At 33.3% G+C, this 20,796-nt stretch overlaps 1 protein-coding gene, 1 long non-coding RNA gene and 1 other non-coding gene across 6 annotated transcripts in view; 2 read left to right on the top strand and 1 right to left on the bottom strand.

The window, feature by feature from the left end:
• Nucleotides 1-20,796, bottom strand: part of LOC126754039 (dual specificity protein kinase splA) — a 588,793-nt gene that overhangs the window by 59,270 nt on the left and 508,727 nt on the right. The gene's annotated exons all lie outside the window — the stretch shown is intronic.
• The window catches only part of LOC126754054 (uncharacterized), a 155,289-nt gene that overhangs the window by 113,195 nt on the left and 21,298 nt on the right, over nt 1-20,796 (top strand). The window lies entirely within an intron of this gene.
• On the top strand, nt 20,158-20,229 carry Trnah-gug (transfer RNA histidin (anticodon GUG)). Its single transcript has one exon. It is a non-coding gene; the product is annotated as a tRNA-His (tRNA).

The following is a 20,796-nucleotide window of genomic DNA, read 5'->3' as shown; positions in this document are numbered from 1 at the left end:
ATAGCAACTCTCCAAGTTAGTTAGTTAGTTTGTTATCATTTTTGTTGTACGATTTGACTTTTGTTTCAAAAAATCATCAGTTTCGGCGATCACCCTTTCATTCGACGGAGATTTATACACAGCGAAAATTCTTTTGAGAACTAAGAACTAGTGATAGACTCTGGGGCCAGATCTGAAGAATACGGTGGATGCGAAAGCAAATCGAAACCCAATGCATGGATTTTTGTCATCGTTTTCACTGACTGGTGACAAGATGCCATGGTAAAACAGTAGTTTCTTCAAATGTGGTTGTTTTTCGACCCAAAAACACTATGTACGAGGGCTGCTATATATATTCTGGCCTAAGTGTTGCCAGGTGCAATCTGACATTTCCATTGGAAAGTTTGACATTTTTTAGCATAACATCACTCAGAACGTTTTGTCATTTAATCGTGAATTGTTTTATTTACAGGGAATTAAAAAATTCATCTCGGAATTAACTTGTCAACATTTCGTGCGATCATTTTTCACAACTTTCGACGTGGATTATCACGACAAGAGTGCATCGATGAACTAAAATCTTTGTATGGCTATGATGCACCATCTTATAGCACTGTGAAAAACTGGTACAACGAATTCAATTGTGGCCGACGCTCGCTGAAAGACGAATTCCGTGAAGGTCGTCCAAAAACAGCCGTTGTGCCAGAAAACATCGATGCCGTACGTGAACTGATAATGCAAGACGGTCATGTAACATACGATACCTTCAGAGAGAGGCATGCCTATGCATTTCTCCCACCAGCATACATTCGATATTGCATGAACACCTGGCCGTAAAAAACGTTTGTTCTCGTTGGATCCCGCACAATTTGACAATCGCTCAAAAAAAGGCTCGTGTGGATTGGTGTAAAGAAATACTGAAAAAATACGATCGCGGTGCTTCAAAAGACGTTTATAAGATCGTCACAGGTGACAAATCATGGATCTATGCGTATGAGCCCGAAACAAAACTGCAATCGACAAAAAAAAAACAACAAAAAAAACATTTTCGTTGATAAATATGCCTATTTACATTATTAGGCCAGAAATATATATAGCAACCTACGTAATAGTCGCTATTGATGGTCCTTCCTTGTTCAAGGCAGTCACTAAAAATTATGCCATACGCATCCCAAGACGACATAACCTTGTCAGCCGACTGTTCCGTTTTTTCACGGTTTAGATCGGGTTCATTGTATGGAGGCCAATCGGATCACTGTCGATTGGATTTCGGAGTAAAATGATGGAGCCATGTTCCAACCATTGCCATATATCGACACAAAAACTCAGGTTTGTTACACTTGAACATCTCCAAACACTGCTCCGAATCATCAACACGTCGTGGTTTATGGTCAAAAGTGAGCAAAAGTGAGCGCGGCACCCACTTTGCACAGAGCTTTCTCTTGCCCACATATTCGTGAATGATGATGTACACATTCATTGGGTATCATTAGAGTACTGCTATCCCGCACAAATTTCCTTTACGGTCATTAAAAATTATTTAGTGTACTTTTTGATGTTTTCGTCGATAACAAGCTCTTTTGGCCGACCCCTGCGATCACCGTCTTCGGTGCTTATTTCACCACGTCTAAACTTAGTATACCAATACGTGATGGTTGATTTTTCTGGGGCGGTCTCAGGAAACACAACATCAAACCAAGTTTTTGCTTTAACTGTATTTTATCCCTTCAAAAAGCAATATTTTATCAACACACGAAATTCCTTTTTATTCATTTTTTCACTCAAACTGATATAATTCACAAACTGATGATCCGACAGATGTAAAATTTATACACGCCCTGTTCGAATTTTAAGGCTGACTTAAAATCATATGGATTTAATTCTAGTAGCGTCATCTACATAACGGACTTTTTTGCACGTTCACATAAATGAATTAGCTGAGGCAATTAAGATATACATACATAGCATGTATGCTAAATTAGCTCATCGTGTTTGGTATTCCAACTTACTCAATTTAGCTTAAACGATTAGTATTTGGCATTTATTTAAAAAAAATATTATTTTATTTAAACACTCAACAATTTAAAAATGAAAAACCAAGAAATCACGCGACAAAGTTTTCACTTTCTGCCCAAGCGCTCATATACGTGATAGACGCTCAGCCATTATTTCCCCTCTAGCTTCGACAATATTTCGAGTACCCATCTATAACATTGGAGACATAGATTTAAGCAAAAATAAAACGATTTTTTGAAGCCTCTAAAGCAGGCTCCCCTCTTAAGTAGTTAACAGCATTTGATCTTTGCAACAATACTAGAATAATTGGATTTTTGAAATTTCCTTCAATAAAATTTGGTTAACTAGACGTTTTCCTGATGTCATTTAACAAACTGTTTTGGTTTTTTTATGCTGGAGGAGGTCAAGATCATATCACAAAGCTCGCTTCAAAAGCGTTTAGAACTTTTACTCTTAAGAGTACATACATTTATTTTCTGAAATATGAATTTCAGATCATTCAGATTTATTTTTCTAAATTTAAGAACTAAACAATATAAATATATAAAACAATTAATATCAATAATACATTTGGATTTTTTTTCTGATCTATCAATCAATTCTTTAATTTGACATAAACTATACAAAAATCCTTCAAAAGCACAACGGATTACTTTCAGAATATCAGATTGATTTGTACAAACTTTATATGGCTTAAACAATGATCTTATGTATTGCTAAAACAATTATTATGCATTATATACTTGTATTTATCGTACTCTTATTTTTCTGATCTACTCAAATACTTCTTTATATTTGACAAGTGCAAAAAATGTACAAAAGTATCTCTCATGTCTGAAAAAATAATACGTGCTGCTAGACACTTAGCCCAACCTACATAAACACATACAATTATTGAATCAAGCCAGAAAAATATAAATTTTTCACAAAATTTAATTTTTATTTGTTTACATCTAGAAAAGTGCTTTAATTGAAATCGCATACTTCTAACAATTTATACTACTGGAATCAATTAACGAGAATTCGCACAAAATCAGTAAATAACAACAACAAATTTAATATTGAGACTACAACTTGTACACAAATATTTAATTTCATTATATTGTCTTTTCTTAATTATATTATATGTACATCGCAGCAATCGAGTTTTAATTGATCATAATATGAGAAGTGAACATTTATGAAGAGACTGAGTGGGTTTAAATAACAGGTGATCCAAGTAGCGGTACTTTTTCAATAGCCTTTTTTTTTGACAAGCTGTCATGTTATTGTTGTTCAGTATTGTTTGGCATTTCATCATGGAAAGACTTACTCCTGAACAACGTTTTTAAATCGTTTAACTTTGTTACGAGAATTCACGTTCTGTAAAAAATGTGTTTCGCGCTTCGCTCAACTTATGGTCAACACAATCGTGCTACTGAGCATATTACGCGCAACACCATCACTAATCTTGAGACCCAGCATTCATTATTGCATAACTTTATATTGATATTCGACCAAATAGACCACGTCCAGTATGTAGTGAAGAAAATATAGCTTCCGCCGCTGAGACTGTTTACAAAGACCATGAAGAGTCAATTTGGTTCCGTTTGCAGCAACCCGGACTGTCGTATGGACCGACTTGGCGCATTTTACGTCGAGATCTTAAATTGAAAGCGTACAAAATACCGTTTGCAAGAACTGAATCCGATCGACCTTACCTAGCAACATCGCTTCGCTCTATGGGCTCTTGAAAAGTTCCAAAAAGATCCGACGTTTTCAAACCAAATTTTGTTTAGCAATAACGCCCATTTCTGGCTCAACTAGTATGTAAACAAGCTAAATTGCCGCATTTGAGTCGAAGAGCAACCTGAAGAGATTCAAGAGCATATTTCTTCAAAAATCATGACGGTGAGAACGTAACCGTCAATGTCAACCGTTATTTGAGGCCTGAAATTAAAGCTCGTGATATCGGCCACATTTGGAAAAGATGGCGCGTCAATCAATTGAAATATTAATTAATTTCACTTTTGGGCCGATCAATTGGCCACCAAGATCGTGTGATATCTCACCGTTATACTTTTTCTCCTGGGGATATGTAAAGTACAAAGTCATTATGGACAATCCCACTTTTAATCAGGCCCTGGAGCAATTCGCCAGTTACCAGTCGAAATGCTCAAACGAGTCATCGAAAATTGGACTCAACGGATGGACCATCTGAGACGCAGCTTCGGCGATCATTTGGAAGAGATAATCTTCAAAAATTAAATGTCAAAGAATGTTCTTTCGAATAATAATAAACATTCTCCTTTAAATTTAAATTTTCTGTGTTTTTTCTTTAAAAAGTAAGGAACGTCGAAATGGATCATCCTTTAGAGATCTCTCAATAATTTGACAAATAAAACCGTTCGACAATTATTTGGTTCATAATTATATGGACTTCAAATTTTGTACAACTACGTCACAAAGACGAGTTCAGTAATAAACTACGAGTTTATCAAGCAAAACATTTTTCTCCACATCCCCTTTATCATTCCTTTAAGGTATTAACTTGTGCTGAAAACAAATATGAATTTACTGTTTATTCCCTTCAAAAAATTCCTTAAATAATTAACTATCGTACACAAAAATTGATAAAGTAAACATAGAGTTCCTTAAACACTAAAAACTCTACAGTTCATAAACAAGAAACATCAAACTCGAGTTTATGGAAAAACTTGAACATGATTTTAACTTCTTTCCAATTAAATAATAATTCGTAGCATTATTTGTAACCTTCCGAATTTAACTTCCTTTAAGGGGTTACATGGATTTACAGGCTTCAAACAATCGATTTTTTATGGTCTTATTAAATTCTGTAACATCTTTAGAATAGTGTCCTAAATTTTCAATTTGATCCGAGTAATGGTTTCGGAGATACTGCCTTGAGAACTTGTGCGCTCGAGGCCAGCTTTTATTGTCACTCAAATCTTTAAACGCATTTTTCTCGAAACTGTGTTATTGAAGTCGGTTGGCAAGACTTCTGGAAAACTATTCAACCGACCTTCATGAAATTTTATACAGGTCTTTGAGATACAATTCTTAAAGAAGTGGACGATGGATTTTTTTTCGTTCAGTTGCAGAACTATTAAAGAAATGTTGCGAAATTTTCACTGACATTTTTTTTTTTTAAATGTCTACCAAACATCCAACTTTCAGTTTTTTTTCCTTCGTCCAAGTTCTAAGTTAAGATTTTAACTAAAACATGTATTTTTTTCACTTTAGATGATGATGCTGTAAGGAATAATCCTGCCAACACGAGCGCATCTTTTTTTCGAGGGGTCACCGGAAATGGCGTCGCATTGGCCGAGTTTAAAAAACTGTTTTCCAAAAATTTTAGAATTTCTTTGTTAATAGTGTATGTTTGTAACAATAAAAAATTCGAATAAAATATTTCAGTTTTTACATGAGAAAAAACAATAGTGAAACAAGGAAAAATGTTAACTTCGGCTGCACCGAAGATAATATACCCTTCACAGATGCATAGCTATATGCTATAGTAATCTGATCTAACAATTTTGTCGGAGATTATATTATTACCTTAAGCAGTACTCCATGTCAAATTTCGTGAAGATACCACGTCAAATCCGAAAGTTTTCCATACAAGAACTTGATTCCGATCGTTCGGTTCGTATGGCAACTATATGGTATAGTGAGCCGATCTGAACAATTTCTTCCGATATTACGTTATTTCTATGAACAATAACTCATACCAAATTTCGTGAAGATATATCGTCAAATGTGAAAGTTTTCCATACTAGAACTTGATTCCGATCGTTCAGTTTGTATGACAGCTATATGTTATAGTTCCGATATCGGCAGTTCCGACAAATGAACAGCTTCTTGAAGAGAAAATGAAGTTTACAAAATTTCAAAGCGATATCTTAAAAACTGAGGGACTAGTTTGTATATATACAGACAGACGGACGGACGGACGGACAGACAGACAGACGGACTTGGCTAAATCGACTCAGCTCAACATACTGATCACTTATATATATACTTTATAGGGTCTCCGACGCTTCCTTCTGGGTGTTACAAACTTCGTGACAAACTTAATATACCCTGTTCAGGGTATAAAAAAGCTGGTTTTTACGCGAGTACACCCATCTTTAATCTTTTTCAGTCGATGTAGTTTTCCATTTTAGCTTTTTTGTAGAACATTTAGCAACATAAAGATTTGGTAGTCGAAAAAGTCTTTTCGTATTTCTAATCAAATTTTAACTAAAATATAATAATAATAATAAATAAGTGAACAAATATGTACCATTTTGGTAGACCACTTTTTGTCATTTTTCCGCCAGAGCCAACTTTCATCAGTGTAAATCGAAATTTCCAGAACGGAAGCGAACGAACCATTGTTGTACTACACGAACTGATACAGCATCGTCTCAGTAAACTTCCCAAATTTCATTAGTGGTTTGCGTTGCATTCTTCCTTTTTTTATAAAAAAATTTCAAAATATAGCGAATTTCTTTATTATTTTCACTCATTTTTGAACGCCTGTAACTTTTTTTCGACTTCCCCGAAGCTTAAAATCTCACCTTTGCAACACTATATGGTATGACACAATGTGATTGCTAGCACTGGACATATATAATACAACTGCAACGACATCTATTGACAAAATACGAAAAGACTTTAGACTACCCAATATTTATATACTTTGAATCTAAACATCAAATTATATGTACTATATAATACACATTTCATTCGAAATTTTTCTTTAAGTATATTTCCATTTTGCCACCTAATTTCACAACATGAAACTGATTTGAATAACATAATTCTGGATTTATGGTAACTAAATATAGCTTTGTATAATGTGACATGGAAAGGTTTTAAATTTATCTCATCATTGGAAAAGAACATAATTTTATTATGCGTATACTATATATGTAATTAGTTGATCGCGAGAACCCTTCAGCATTAGAAATTTTATATTTTTTATTATGCTTGCATTTAAGCAAATAAAGTAGTTTAAAAATATTTCAGTTCCTTACTTCATGTATGCATAAATGTGTTTCGTAAAGAAAATCTGCATAAGGCTACTAATTTGAGTGCCTACATACTCTTACGACTGGCTCATAGCCACAACAGCAGCAGTCAAGTGTATGTCATCCACTCTGCTCTGTGTTCTGAAAATGCCTCTAGTGAGGATTACGCAGTAAAACTTTAAGCGCGTCACCTTTGAGAGACTTCAATCTAAAAGACACACAGCTTAATGTAGGACACTGAAAACATATGCCACGCAAAAGTATCTACCTGAACTTGGTTATGGTAAAAGATATCAGTTACATAAGTTTGTATGCTTGTATTTGCCTATGCTTACCCTTGTTAAAAGGACTCGCTCATATGAATTCGTACGCTTTTAAAGGGCTTTTCATGTGCGCATTGGCTTAATGACTTTACGCAAACGAACGAAGTTTTCTTGTAATTAAATATGCAGTACCCGAGAAGAGAACATAGAAGGTTAAATATAGTAACTTACATATCTAGGCACATAAAGAATAATTGAGCTTGTAGTTGCGGAGGTAACACTTACCTGTAAAGAGAAAATAAAATTTTTTTATTAAAAAATTTTGTTGAGACCTTAAAGCTAATTTCATATAATCATAATCTAAATTCAGAGAAAATGAGATCAAAGTAAATGAATATATTTCTTATTTTTAGTATTTTTTCAATACACAACGCTTTAATGTTAAGTTACAAAACTCTTTTTTTTTAACTTGTTGAGAGAGCCCATGATCGAACTATGAGATCTGGAGGCTGGTAACGCTGAAATAAAAAACTGTCAAAACTGTTAGCTGCTAATAAGAACAGTTAATTACCAGTGAAGTGGGTTTTGTTGTGAGAGCAATCATAATTTACCAAAAAAAAAATTAAACAAATATTTGAAATCTCCTTTTTTCGTTTTGCGAAAAATTACAAAACAAGTTTTTCTTCTTTTTCTTCGTATGGCGAAATGTTCAAAAAAAAGGTTTTTAACTCGATTTTCGTTACATTTGTTTTTTATGGTCTTTACTCTTTAAAAGTTTTGATCTTTCAGTTAAGTTCGCTCTAGTGGTACGATTTACTCTTGCAACCTGTTGCTACACAGAAAAATATGTTCTCGAGTATACCTAAGCAATGTCAAAATTAATACAATCAGCCTATCGATCTCTCTGCCCCAATATACCCCATTAAATTATTACCGTATTTACAGCGATATTTAAGCCGTTCAATATGTGATATTTCAATGAAACTAAAAGAGGAAATTTTCTTTAAAATTATTCTGATCCTCTAGTTGACGTTTTGCGCATTAACTCAATGTATTAAATTTCACATGTTCGTGTGAGACAACTTTATAATTTGTGTAGTCATTTGTAAATCCCGAATGGGGCAGGGATTTAAAATCACTGGAAACAGTCACGAATTTAAACTTCTTGGCTATGGGGGACATGTTGCATACGTAAGACATAACAACTAATTAAGGGAAAACTGGTATCTTGCCCAGAGTCCAACACAATTTATTTTTCATTTTGTTGTTAGTTGTCTTCAACACTTATCTTAAACCAACCTGGTACATACATTTTCTTCTTTTACCGAGTATAGTTTTCCAGATTAGATTACTAACAGTCAACATAGTCACCTTATTTTTGTTAGACTTGAGTATAGGATATAAAAGTAAGTAAATCCAGTAAATCTTGAAATTTTCATGAACTTCAGCAGCAAAATGGGAATGAAGAAATACCTAAATTGTCAATGGCGATATACTTATTACATTTAATGCAGAATTGTTAAGTTGACGACAAGCATGGTTACTGTTATCTTTAAAAGTGCAAACATACAATTATTCTGTAGATTTATTGAGTTTAACCAAAATATAAAATATAAATTATGTTTCTCAGAAAAAAATTTAATAAAATATTAATTACTGTATCAAGTGTCTAACATAGCCAGAATAGCGCTCAACTAATAAATCATCACCCTTTGCATACTATTTGTGTCACCAAGTAAAATCTGAATATTCCTAGTTTTGCCAATTCACTTATTTTATCTGCAAAGCCGACAGCTTTGGCAGCAATATGCTAGAAATAATATTATGGCAATAACTATCCAAGCGAGTTCGGGTAGAGTGATGTGACGCCGAGTATCAAGTCATTTAATAAAAATCCACAATAAGCAAACCACCACGCAAAGAATGAGGACATAAGGCTTTGGTTGGTAACTAACTTTTAGAGCCATATAAATACGTATGTATATACATGTATGTACATATGTATATAGAAAGTGTGTGATATATTGCAGTATATGTGGGCGTCCATTAGCACAAATAAATAGGAACTCTGGCGTCAAATCCCGTGGGTGGCAAATCTGTAGGCGCCGTAACATTTTCGCAATATTAGAAATACACATAAACATATTTGCACCGCGTTACAAGCTTAAAATAGGATTTTATTGGTAGTAGTAGCAGATTGGGTGTCAAAAGCCGTTACTGTGATGGAAACTTGGTATGAGAATGTTAATTTGTGAGTGTGTGGTTTTATACATATGTGTGTGGTTCTGTTTTTAATCTAGTTAACTGCAAATATGTATGTATAAATTTAGATAAATATTTACAATTTATTTAATATTTACTTTTTATAAACAAGTTTGGACAATACCTTTTTATATGCAGATTTCGCCCAATTTCAAACACAGTAATAGGGAATAAATTGCATGACGTGAAGTCATTTAGAAAATAATAAGTTAATAAGTTTTAATAATTGAAGTCGTAGAGTGGACGTTTTAATTTGACTTCTCATAAATCAATAAAAAATGTTTGTATCTTAGTCAACTTAAGCTTCTCTTCCATATGAGATAATTAGAGATATGTTAAGAAAATAATGAAGATAAATATAGATATATGTAGATAAGTAAATACTTGTGGTGGCTACATCGATGCTTTATTCAGTACATGCATTCTTATACAAGTTGTTCATACTCTCAATTAACTGTCAGATTCAACACTTCGGTAGGCAAAAATCATATTGCTGTAAATTACTCAACTGGGCTCTAAGTGGCATGTTAATTAAATGCACTTTGTGCGGTAAAACCGGTTTCACCATTATAGTTGTGCGGAAAATCACGCAATCTTCAACTTTTAGCTTTGAGCAAGATATAAGTATTTTTTAAAGGAAGATGGTCCGTTTAGTTGAGATTTAAAAGCATTAATTGCTTTTCAAAAAGTTTGAGAAGCCCTTATAAGAGAGATGTACAGTGATTTGCCTGATGGCATAATTTCACATTTGTTTGTCTTTAATAATACTCTTTGCCTCGAATGCATCTAGACACACAAACTGTACATTCAAGCAAAAATCAGTTTAGGACGGATGATTTATTTTGAAATTGGTGCCAATGATTTGCCGAAAGAAGCATTGTTTATTTTTGGCAATGGTGTACATGATTCTCCTCTCAGCTACGAAATATGTCCTTACTATGTACATAGAAGTATTTACATACAAATAGTATATATCTCTATGTATATAGGGTATACAATTTTTCAATTTTCGCGCTCCCTGCCGTATTCATCATTAGTAGCATCAAAGTAAGGCAAAAATAAAACGAAATCCCAAAAAGGGAAAAGCAAAAGTCAAAAAATTTAGCAGAGCAGCAACAGAAAAGTTCAAGGCAAATAAAAAGTTTAGCACATACCCGTGTAGGTACATATGTATATATATGTACATATGTATATACAATGTACATATGTAAGTATCTGCAAGATTGTATGGGTGTGTGTGCCATACGGTCGGCGCATGCAAATACACTTTAACAACCTAACTATTTACATTTACTTTTTTTCATTTTCCTAAAGATTCAAGGAAAACTATGATAAATAAGCTTCACACAAAGAAATCATGCAAATAAGTCGAAAACAACATTAGCATTAACATAAGCACTGCAGCCCTCGAGAGGGCAATGATATTGTCGCCCATTTTATTCGTCTCTTACTCTCTTTTTTGCTTTCTGGCTCGTCTTTTGTCGTCACATTGGCAATTTGTATGAAATGAGAAATTCTATTGTCATGCAGAGCAAGGCGAAGAGATGCAGGAAACCCAAGAAATGACATTAGCGTGTTGCTATATGGATGTACATATTTAAGTCAGGCTTTTACTTCGATCATAAAAACCAGAAGAACCACCATTGCTAGTAGGGACAGCTGAGTGACGTATTGACATAAAGATTGGTGACATTATATGCTTCATGGAGTAAATAAAAATTTCCAAGTTATTGCAATTGGCACGGTTGTAAGAATTTAATTATGTATTTATGTTCTCTGCAATAGAGCTTTTATGACTATGAATTAGAGAAATCATTTGATAATCACTGTCAGCAGTGAATATAAAGGCATTTACGAAAAATTAAAAGTACAAAAGGAATCAAGACTTTTTCGATGTCGTCTTGTGAGTGGGACTGATCACAAACCAGAACATGTGCTATCGAACAGAACCACTATAACATATAGCTGCCACACAAACTGAACGATCGGAATCAAGTTCTTGTATGGGAAACTTTCACATTTAACGATACATCTTCACGAAATTTGGTATGAGTTATTGTTTATAGAAATAATGTAATATCGAAAGAAATTGTTCAGATCGGCTCACTATAGCTTATATGTAGCTGCCATACAAACTGGACACATAGTTACTAAAAGAAATGCACCTGCGAAGGGTATATTAGCTTCAGTGCAGCCGAAGTTAACGTTATTTCTAGTTTGATGCTCTCTTTGGTAAATAAAAGCTTCTTTTCGCACCAAATGACAACTTACAAGACTTAAAAGGGTTGTCTAGTCTATGGTCATTCGAAAACAAAAAATAGATTTAGATAGATATCGTAGATTTTCAATCAATACAAATACTATTATGGCGGAAAACTTAGAAACAGAAAAAAATAACAATTTTCCCTCAAAATGGCGGCCATTAAAAAAAGCGTATTTTTTGAGTCATTTATTTTTTTATTTGCTAGTAAAAAATAATTGATTTTTTTTCGTTACTGCGTTCGATATATAAAGAAAGCTCATATCAAGTAAATCGATGGATGATAATTTGAGATTTTTTGACAAACGCTTTGAAAACAAATTGTTTAGAGAAATATGGTCAAAAATTTTAAATTTCATCATTTAAGTTTCAGTAAAAAGTAGATAACTTCAATTAAAACTCACAAAAATTTTAAACAGAACAACAAATTTAAATTAAATAACTACTACCTGTACATCCTAGCGCTTACCAAACTAATTCCTGTACTGTGAATTTAATTATTTCTTGAGAAAAGTATACCTGAAGTATATTTTCAAAATGCAGGAAGCCAAACAATTCAGCAAAAACAAAAAACGCTTAACCAAGCGAAATCGAATGCTTTTTGAAATTAAATTTGAAAATAAATGAATACAGACTACAAATTGGAATGTCACGCAGGAAACTTTATTACAAGAAGCCACACATAAGACACCTTACACCTTGGAATAACTTTCGAACATACATATGTATGTATGTGCGTTTATCATGCATTTCCTGTATGCAGTTATTTTTAATTAATGTTTTTCAAAATTACTTATGTATATGTACATACTATGTGTGTATTTAAACATTTGCAAACATGTGGAGCCTGAGAAGAGAGACTAATTGGAATTTAGCAGCGACAATTCTCATATTACTAAAGAAAGGTAAAGCGGTAATTTAAGCATTTAAACATACACAGGCAAACGATCATCGTGATAAATTGAGACGAGTTTTACAAATACTGTTAAGACAAATTCACCCATAACATACATACATACATATGTATGCACTGTGTCCAAAAAATAAAGTGACATTTGAATTTAAACTGCGCGCGTCGAAGGATTTGGAGAATTATTTTTTTTTTAGATTCGTAGTACTGTCAGGCCCATTTATGTCAAATTTCATGTCAAAATATTCATTAGTGTTTGAGATACGTGTCGTTTTGTGAGCTACTAAAGTGAGTTTTTCGTTTTTGTGATGTCGAAATTTGTTGAGCAAAGAATTTGCATTAAATTTTGTTTACGGAATCAAGTTTCTGCTGCGGATACGTTGAGGATGGTGCAGAAAGCCTTTGGTTATGAGGCTATGTCTAAAAAAAATGTTTACAAGTGGTATAGTGAGTTTCAAGCCGGCCGTGAACGTGTCGGGACGAAGAGCGCCAGGGCGACCATCAACCTCAACCGACGAAGCTCATGTTCAACAAATCAAAGATTTGGTGTTGAAAAACCGTCGATTAACAATTAGAGACCTTGCTGATGAAGGTGGCATATCGAAAGGCTCAGCCAATACCATTTTGAAGAATGTTTTGGGCCTCAAGCGCGTCAAATCTCGACTGGTACCGAAAACATTGAATTTTTTGAAAAAAAGGCGTCGCGTTGAAGTGTGTGAAACGATGCTTTCCGACTACCAGGGTGTCATGAAACGCATTATAACTGGCGATGAGACTTGGATCTATGCTTACGACCCCGAAACAAGCGATCAATTGAGCGAATATCGTGCCAAAAGAGAGCCGAGACCAAAAAAATCGCGCCAAAGTCGCCCACAAATCAAGGTCATGTTGACTGTTGTCCCATACCGCCCTCGTAATTCGTGATCATTTCGCCAAAAACTCAACAATCACCGTATTCACCTGATCTGGCGCCGTGCGACTTCTGGCTGTTCACCAAGGTCAAAAGACCGCTCCGGGGACACCGTTTTTATACGATAGAGGAGATTCAAGCCGCAGCGAAGACGGAACTGAAGGCCATCCCGGAAAGTGACAACAACCAGTGTTTCGAAGATTGGAAAATCCGTTGGCATAAGTGCATTGCATCGGGAGGGGATTACTTTGAAGGGGATGAAATTGATTTGGAAGAATAAATAAAGAATTTTCAAAATAAATACAATGTCACCTTATTTTTTGGGCACAGTATAGTAGCATAAAATCATATGTGAGCGAAATATTTATGAAGTTAAGGAATCCCATGTGATGGGCTCAAAAAATCGATTTCCTCTTTTTTTCAAAAATTGCTTTCTTAACATACATTTCTAGAATACGGTAGCAAAGAGATTTTTGAAAATTTGAAGTCATTTAAAAGAAGAAGTTAGAAGAAGGGGGATTTTTCTCAAAACTGCGTGTTTTCAAACCTTCCTCCATCGGCTGGACCGAATGACTTGAAATTTATAACGTACACACAGCACATGTAAACGCATGGAACCAAATATACTCAAAATGCAATTTTTAGCAAAAACAAAAAGAAAGCAAAACTCACAACTTTTTTTTTCAAATGTCTACTAAAAGTTTTGGTATATTCATTTGATAATAGATCATTCCATGCACTTCGGCTTACAGATTAAAATCAGCAATTTCTTGTTTTCAGATAGTTTTCAATATTTTTAGCTCAAAATTTATATGTATACTCGTGCTGTCGAAATATATGCTAATAAATGATAATAAACTTAAAACTAAATCTTTACTGGTCATAGAAAAAGAATTCTAAAAAATCCCTAAAAAATAGGCTGTCACATGTGATGTTCGCCTTAAGGCTTGTTCTATGAATTTAAAAGCAAAAATTGAATTGCATTTTTGATAAAAATTGTTAAAAGTGTAAAATAAAACGTTAGCAGAATTGGTTCTCAAATTTCTATCTACGTTTTTAATTTTTCTTATATTTAATTAAATATTTAAAAATTAAAATAAACAAATATTGCCTTTCTATCCGTTTGAAAATTAGGAAGACTTTTCCCAAATATTTGTATCGCTTTGAGAATATTTTGCACTGTGAACGTTTCGATTTCAAGTGGTGAACGTTGTTTAGTGTTTTAGCATGGACCAAATTTTCATCGATCGCTAATCAGCACTAGCTATACTGTACCTAGAGGCAGAATTAGTCAAGAAGTTGGATATCCATTATCGAGGCATTCACTGCCACCAAAGCTCAAAAAACTGACTTCTAAGTTCCAAATAATTAAAGATTGGAGGATTTTAGACTACATATTCAAAAAGTTAATCATGAAGGTACAACAGATTTCAAATAAACATTGATTTTCAAAGTCATGCAAACAAATTTGTTTCACCCAACATCAACAAGAAAACAAATTTGGTTTGTAAAGAGCATAAAACACTACGTCATAGTATTTCACTTTTTCTCATTCAAAAACAAAGCATTGAAATAGAAGAAAGTTAATAATTCCTGTAGGGACGGCGTCCCACCTTTTTACCTGAGCCTGGTTTTTCTCTCGTCGGGAAAAATCTTCCCCTAATATCAATATAACAAGCACATTAGTTAAATTAATTGAATATATTTTCTTGTGTATTGAGAAATTAAAAAAAAAAAATTATTTAAATTTAAATAAAATCAAAATTTTAAATTTTATTGAATAATATGCCAGAAGAAATTTCCCGAATTAACTCTCAACCCTAATGATTTCATATGTTCTAATCAGTTTGAATTGCAAAAAATAGCATAATATTTGTATGAAAAATGTGAAAATAAACAAAAGTATTTTACGCCGCAGTAATACTTTAGATTGACTTTTGTATTGGCGAATTCACTAGCTCATACATTCCTCTAACAATATATGCAAAATATGCATTAGTATGTTTACATACACATACACATACTTATGTCAATGTATGTACATAAAATTCTATAAATATATACATACATATGTATGTATTTTGTTTTCAACCTTGCACTTGAATTATTAAAACGCAAAAATAGTCTGTGCATATTAAAAGTTGCAATCAATATGAAAATGCAAAATGTTTATGATGCAGCGGCGGATCCACGGGGGGGTGGGGGCTCGGAGGGTCAAAAATAAGTAAGCACTAATTCTATCAATGTTGAAGTTGTTTTTACAATACGGTCTTTAATACAATAAGTTTTATGATACCATAGAATGCAAAATTGGGTTGTCAAGAAAGTCTTGCGGTATTTTTATTGAATTTTTTTTTTATTGAAATTGAAATGAATTTTTGATGACTCATGCCCAGCTCTTGACCGATGCTACGGCTGCTACTATGCCGGTCTCTTTCGACCAATTCAGCGATTTTATCGCAATTTTCGACGACAGGCCTTCCCGGAGCGTGGCGCATCTTCGACCACCTCTACACCAGAACGAAAACATTGAAACCATCGTTGTGCGATGGAAATGGAAACTGTATCGGGTCCATAAACTGCACAAATTTTATTGGCGGCTTGAGATGAATTTTTGCCTTTATCGTAGTAGTACTGTAAAATATGCCGTATTTTCCCTTTATTTTGCTCCATGTTTGCGACGCTATAACTCACGAACGACTTAAAAAAAACGACAATCAATCAAACACGTGTTAGCGCGTGAAATGAGCTTTCCAAAAAGGTATAGCATGACCCGATGCGACGAATAAAACTAGAACTACGCGCTCCTCTAATTTGAATAATATAACTCACAGATTGACCGATATTTTCCGAAAAGTCGACCATGCGCACTGAGGTCCACAAATGTATTATATTTGGCGAGTTTGACAAAGTTTTATTCGAATATATTCATTGGTGCTTGTTTGTGTACTGAAAAGTAAAAAAATCAGATGCAATTTAAAGCTGTGTTAAGAATTTGTCTTAACTTTTTTGCCATGTCCGCGTGTAACAAGTTTCATTATTTCTGAAGTTATCACTAGCACAGATGGACAGACGGTTTACAAGTAACTGGCCACAAAACTGCTTGCTTAGTCTATTCTTTTAACCGGGCTAGTTGAAAAATACTTCCAGAAATATAATACATATAAAATATTGAGAAAAGTACCTTTTGTTATTGTGGAAAAAATTGATAAAAACGAATTTTGCTTGTTTCCAAAATATGGCTTTTTGAAGGGCAAAAACATGGCTTCATGACGAGTTTCCGGTCACTGTCCCAAAAAATCAACCATAAAAGAGTGGTATGCTAACTTTAGAACATCATAAAAGTCCATAAAATGGTCTTGGATGGACCGATGAACTGAACGTGTTCATCATAACATTCACCAAGATTTGGAAAAAATGGGTGCCGCGGAAGCTCACTTTTGATCGAAAACAACGACAAGTTGATGATTCGGAGCAATGTTTGGAGATGTTCAAGCGTAATATGATAAACCCGAGTGTTTGTATCGCTATGTGACAATCAGTCATCCGATTTGACTATACACGCTGACCCCGCTCTAAAGCGTGGAAAAACGCAACGGTTGGCTGGCAAGGTATTGACTATATTGAAAAAGGAAGGACCATCAACAGCGACTATAACAGCCTTATTGAACCGTTTGATGGTCAATATCGTCGAAAAACAGCCGCATTTGTAAAAAAGGAAAGGGCTGTTAGACCAAGACAATTCACAGCGTCACAAGGCAGTGAAAGCGATGGAAATATCTATGTACCATCCACTTCGAATTGTTTCCGCATTCAACGTGTTCTCCACATTTGTCCCCCACCGACTATTTCGTGTTCTAAGATCTCAAAAGAATGCTCGCTGGGAAGAAATTTTTGTCGCCAAATAAAAGTGTTTTCTTATAGTAGGACGGGGACTTTTCAAATGACCTGTTACTGTAATGTAAATGTGCAATCGCAGTTAAAGGGTGCAAAGTCAAAAGCAATAATGTTTTTAAGAGTGATTTGTGCATTATACATTCTATATAAGTTGTTTTTGCAATCAATTACTAGTTTCAGTCGACGATAAGGAAAAAATAGAAATTATTGATTACTTCAATAATTAAAATGCATTAAAAAATCGTGTTTTCAAATATTTGAAATTTTGCACACGTTCTTTACTCCCCAAGAAGCTGCTCATTTATCGTAACGCCGATACCAGACCACTATAGCATATAGCTGTCATACAAACTGAACGATCGAAATCATGTCTTTGTATAAAAAACTGTTTTATTGTGAATATATGTATGTATGTATGCTTCTTCTCGAAAATTGGCGTGGGTTATTGCCCAACACAACTCGCAATTTACGAAGCAATTGTTCAGGTCCGACCACTATGACATACATACATACATATACATATGTATGTACATAGCTGCCATACGTACCGAGTGTGCAAAATCAAGTTTTTTTATGGAAACTTTTTATTTGTGATGGGCATTCTAGCTTCGGTATAACTGAAGTTAACTCTTTTCCTGGTTTAATACTTTTTTGTGAAAATTGTATATAAAATTCTTCGAACGTCATACTTCGATCTACATACAATTGGTTTAATGAAGAAAATTCAACACTGTACATACTTAAGTATGTATGTATGTACCGAAATCATATGTAACTACTAACATTTAATATAAATAAGTACATTTAAAATTAGAAATATATACATATGTATGTATGAGCATACATAGATGAGTTTGAGGTTGTGTAAGTAGAATTATTTGCTTTATTGTCACTATAACAACAAAAATATTAAAACAAAATATTTGTATTACATACACATGAATATATGTATTTACTTATTTGTCTCGTATAAAAATAGTATATTTTTATTAGCTTTTGCGCATTCTGTACGCTTTATTTTGATTTTTTTTTGTTTGTTTATATTTTAAATATTGTATGTGTGACGCAACGTTAACTAATTACATACTATATACAGTAATATTTAATAAAAACAGCAAACTAATTTAAGTATTACAACTTGAATGGGCATCGTTAGTACACCCAACTCTTTTTTTTTTACACGGATTGAATTTACACTGTTGAAAAAATATTTTTTTTGGAAAAAACTTTTAATCTAATACTGTCTTGTAATTATGCGTGTTTTTCACCACACTTAGCACCATTGCTGAAATGAACATACATACATACATAGTAGTAACTGGGAAATCCACTTATTCGATAACTCTTACCTACACATTTTGTTCGCATGATATTTATAGCGGGATTCTGTAAGCAGTCTCTAGTCTCTATTTGAGACATTTTGAGGTAAAGTCTCAATTTGCGGCTAGTTGCTATTCACTAAACAGTCTCTAGCGTTAGTCTCAAAATATTGCCTCAAATTTGAGACCTGATAGTTAGCAGGTCACAAAACTTAAAAGAACTCTTGTCTGCCATTTTGAATATACTGAATAGAGATGATAGATATTAATCGTTTGTTGTTTTTTTATATTTTGTAAGCAACTCAAACACGAAAAGGATAAAAATAAATCAACTTTACATAAATTTCGTAAATATTATGAAAGAAAGTCAACATATATTTTTATTTTTATTGATAAGAATGTTTTTTGACTATGCTATAAAAAATTTAATATTTGTTATCGACATATTTATTTTCATTCAAGTGCAAAAACATCTCAGAATAGTGAAACGTAATAGATTTTGTGACTGTCACTTACAGAATAGCAAAATCGTCTCAAGTCTCAAAAATTGTCTCTAACTTCAAATCTCAAATTTAGAGACTTGAGCCTGTACCACAGTACAGAATCGCACGGTTACATTGCTGAAATGGATATCTCCAGCGATGATACCGACTTTAGTCCAGTTCACCGCAAACAATTGCGCTTGTTATCAAGTAGCGACGAATAATTATGTAGCTATGTAAATAATTTTTTCTTATTTCTATTCTAATTTTTCTGTTCTCAATTCCGGATTAACAGATTTCTTTTGTTTTTTGCTTAATCTACCAATTTTTCACCTGTATGAATGTCATATGAACATACAATTTGTATGCATATCTGAAGTTTTATAGTTTTCAACCTTTTTTACACAGTTTTTCGAAGTAAATATAGTTCTTTATTTCATCATACACGGGTTTCAGATGTCATGGAACGTATCCCCCATTTTACTATAGGAAACGCCTCTTTTTTTACACGGTTTTTTTACACGGCTTCTGAGGAACGTATCTACCGTGTAAAAAAGGAGTTGGCATTTTAATTTTTCTGCTTTTCGATTGATATTTGTATACTTTCTAATTTTTCATTGCTATGTTTTGCTTTCAGGTGTTATCACTTATACATATTTACATATATAAGTATTTACGAATGTATGTAAGTCTATATGTATACATATGTACCTACAAATAACAATACTTACATATTGTTTATTTAATATTCTTTTTGCAAGAGCTAAACAAATTTAATGTTTCACAATTTGGCAATTAAAGCACTTGGATCAAAATATAACCCATGCGCCACAAGCTTCCAATAGCCGTGATCGTCTAGTGGTTAGGACCCTACGTTGTGGCCGTAGTAACCCAGGTTCGAATCCTGGTCACGGCAATGTTGCACCAGCAAACATTGTCACGGATGGAAGTCGGTATTTTTTTATTTTTGATTAAATTATAATTTTGTATTTTGCACAAGTTTACAGCTTCTAATTACATGTAAACAATTATAATCAGTATTTTACGATTTCATGAAATATAATAAATAATTTTAAGCAAAATTTTCAACTGGGAATCATTGTTTTACAGAAAATATATTTAAAAAAACATAGACTATGTTTTTCTGACGTTTATATGACAAAAACGAGAATAGTTCAACAGGCACTGAACTAATCAATTACTAACTCGACTTTTGAACCATTATAGTATGAAAATATTTACATAATGCTTTTGTAATGTACTGTAATTTTGTTGCAGTCGATGTATGTAAATTAATTCCAATTTTAATCTTTGTGTTGAATAAATTAAAGACAATATACAAGTGTATGTACATTAAATATGTTGATCAAAGTCAGACAATTTTGAGAAACATTATTTTGTAAAAGCCGACAGTTATTATTTTTAAAATAATAATAATAAATAAATTAAATAAACAGACTATTTTAGAAAAAACGACAAAGAG

This window comes from Bactrocera neohumeralis, chromosome 3 (assembly GCF_024586455.1).
Source record: "Bactrocera neohumeralis isolate Rockhampton chromosome 3, APGP_CSIRO_Bneo_wtdbg2-racon-allhic-juicebox.fasta_v2, whole genome shotgun sequence".
Taxonomy (NCBI): Eukaryota; Metazoa; Arthropoda; class Insecta; order Diptera; family Tephritidae; genus Bactrocera; species Bactrocera neohumeralis.
The sequence above is the reverse complement of the archived record's forward strand: the minus strand, read 5'-3'. Positions and strand labels throughout refer to the sequence as shown.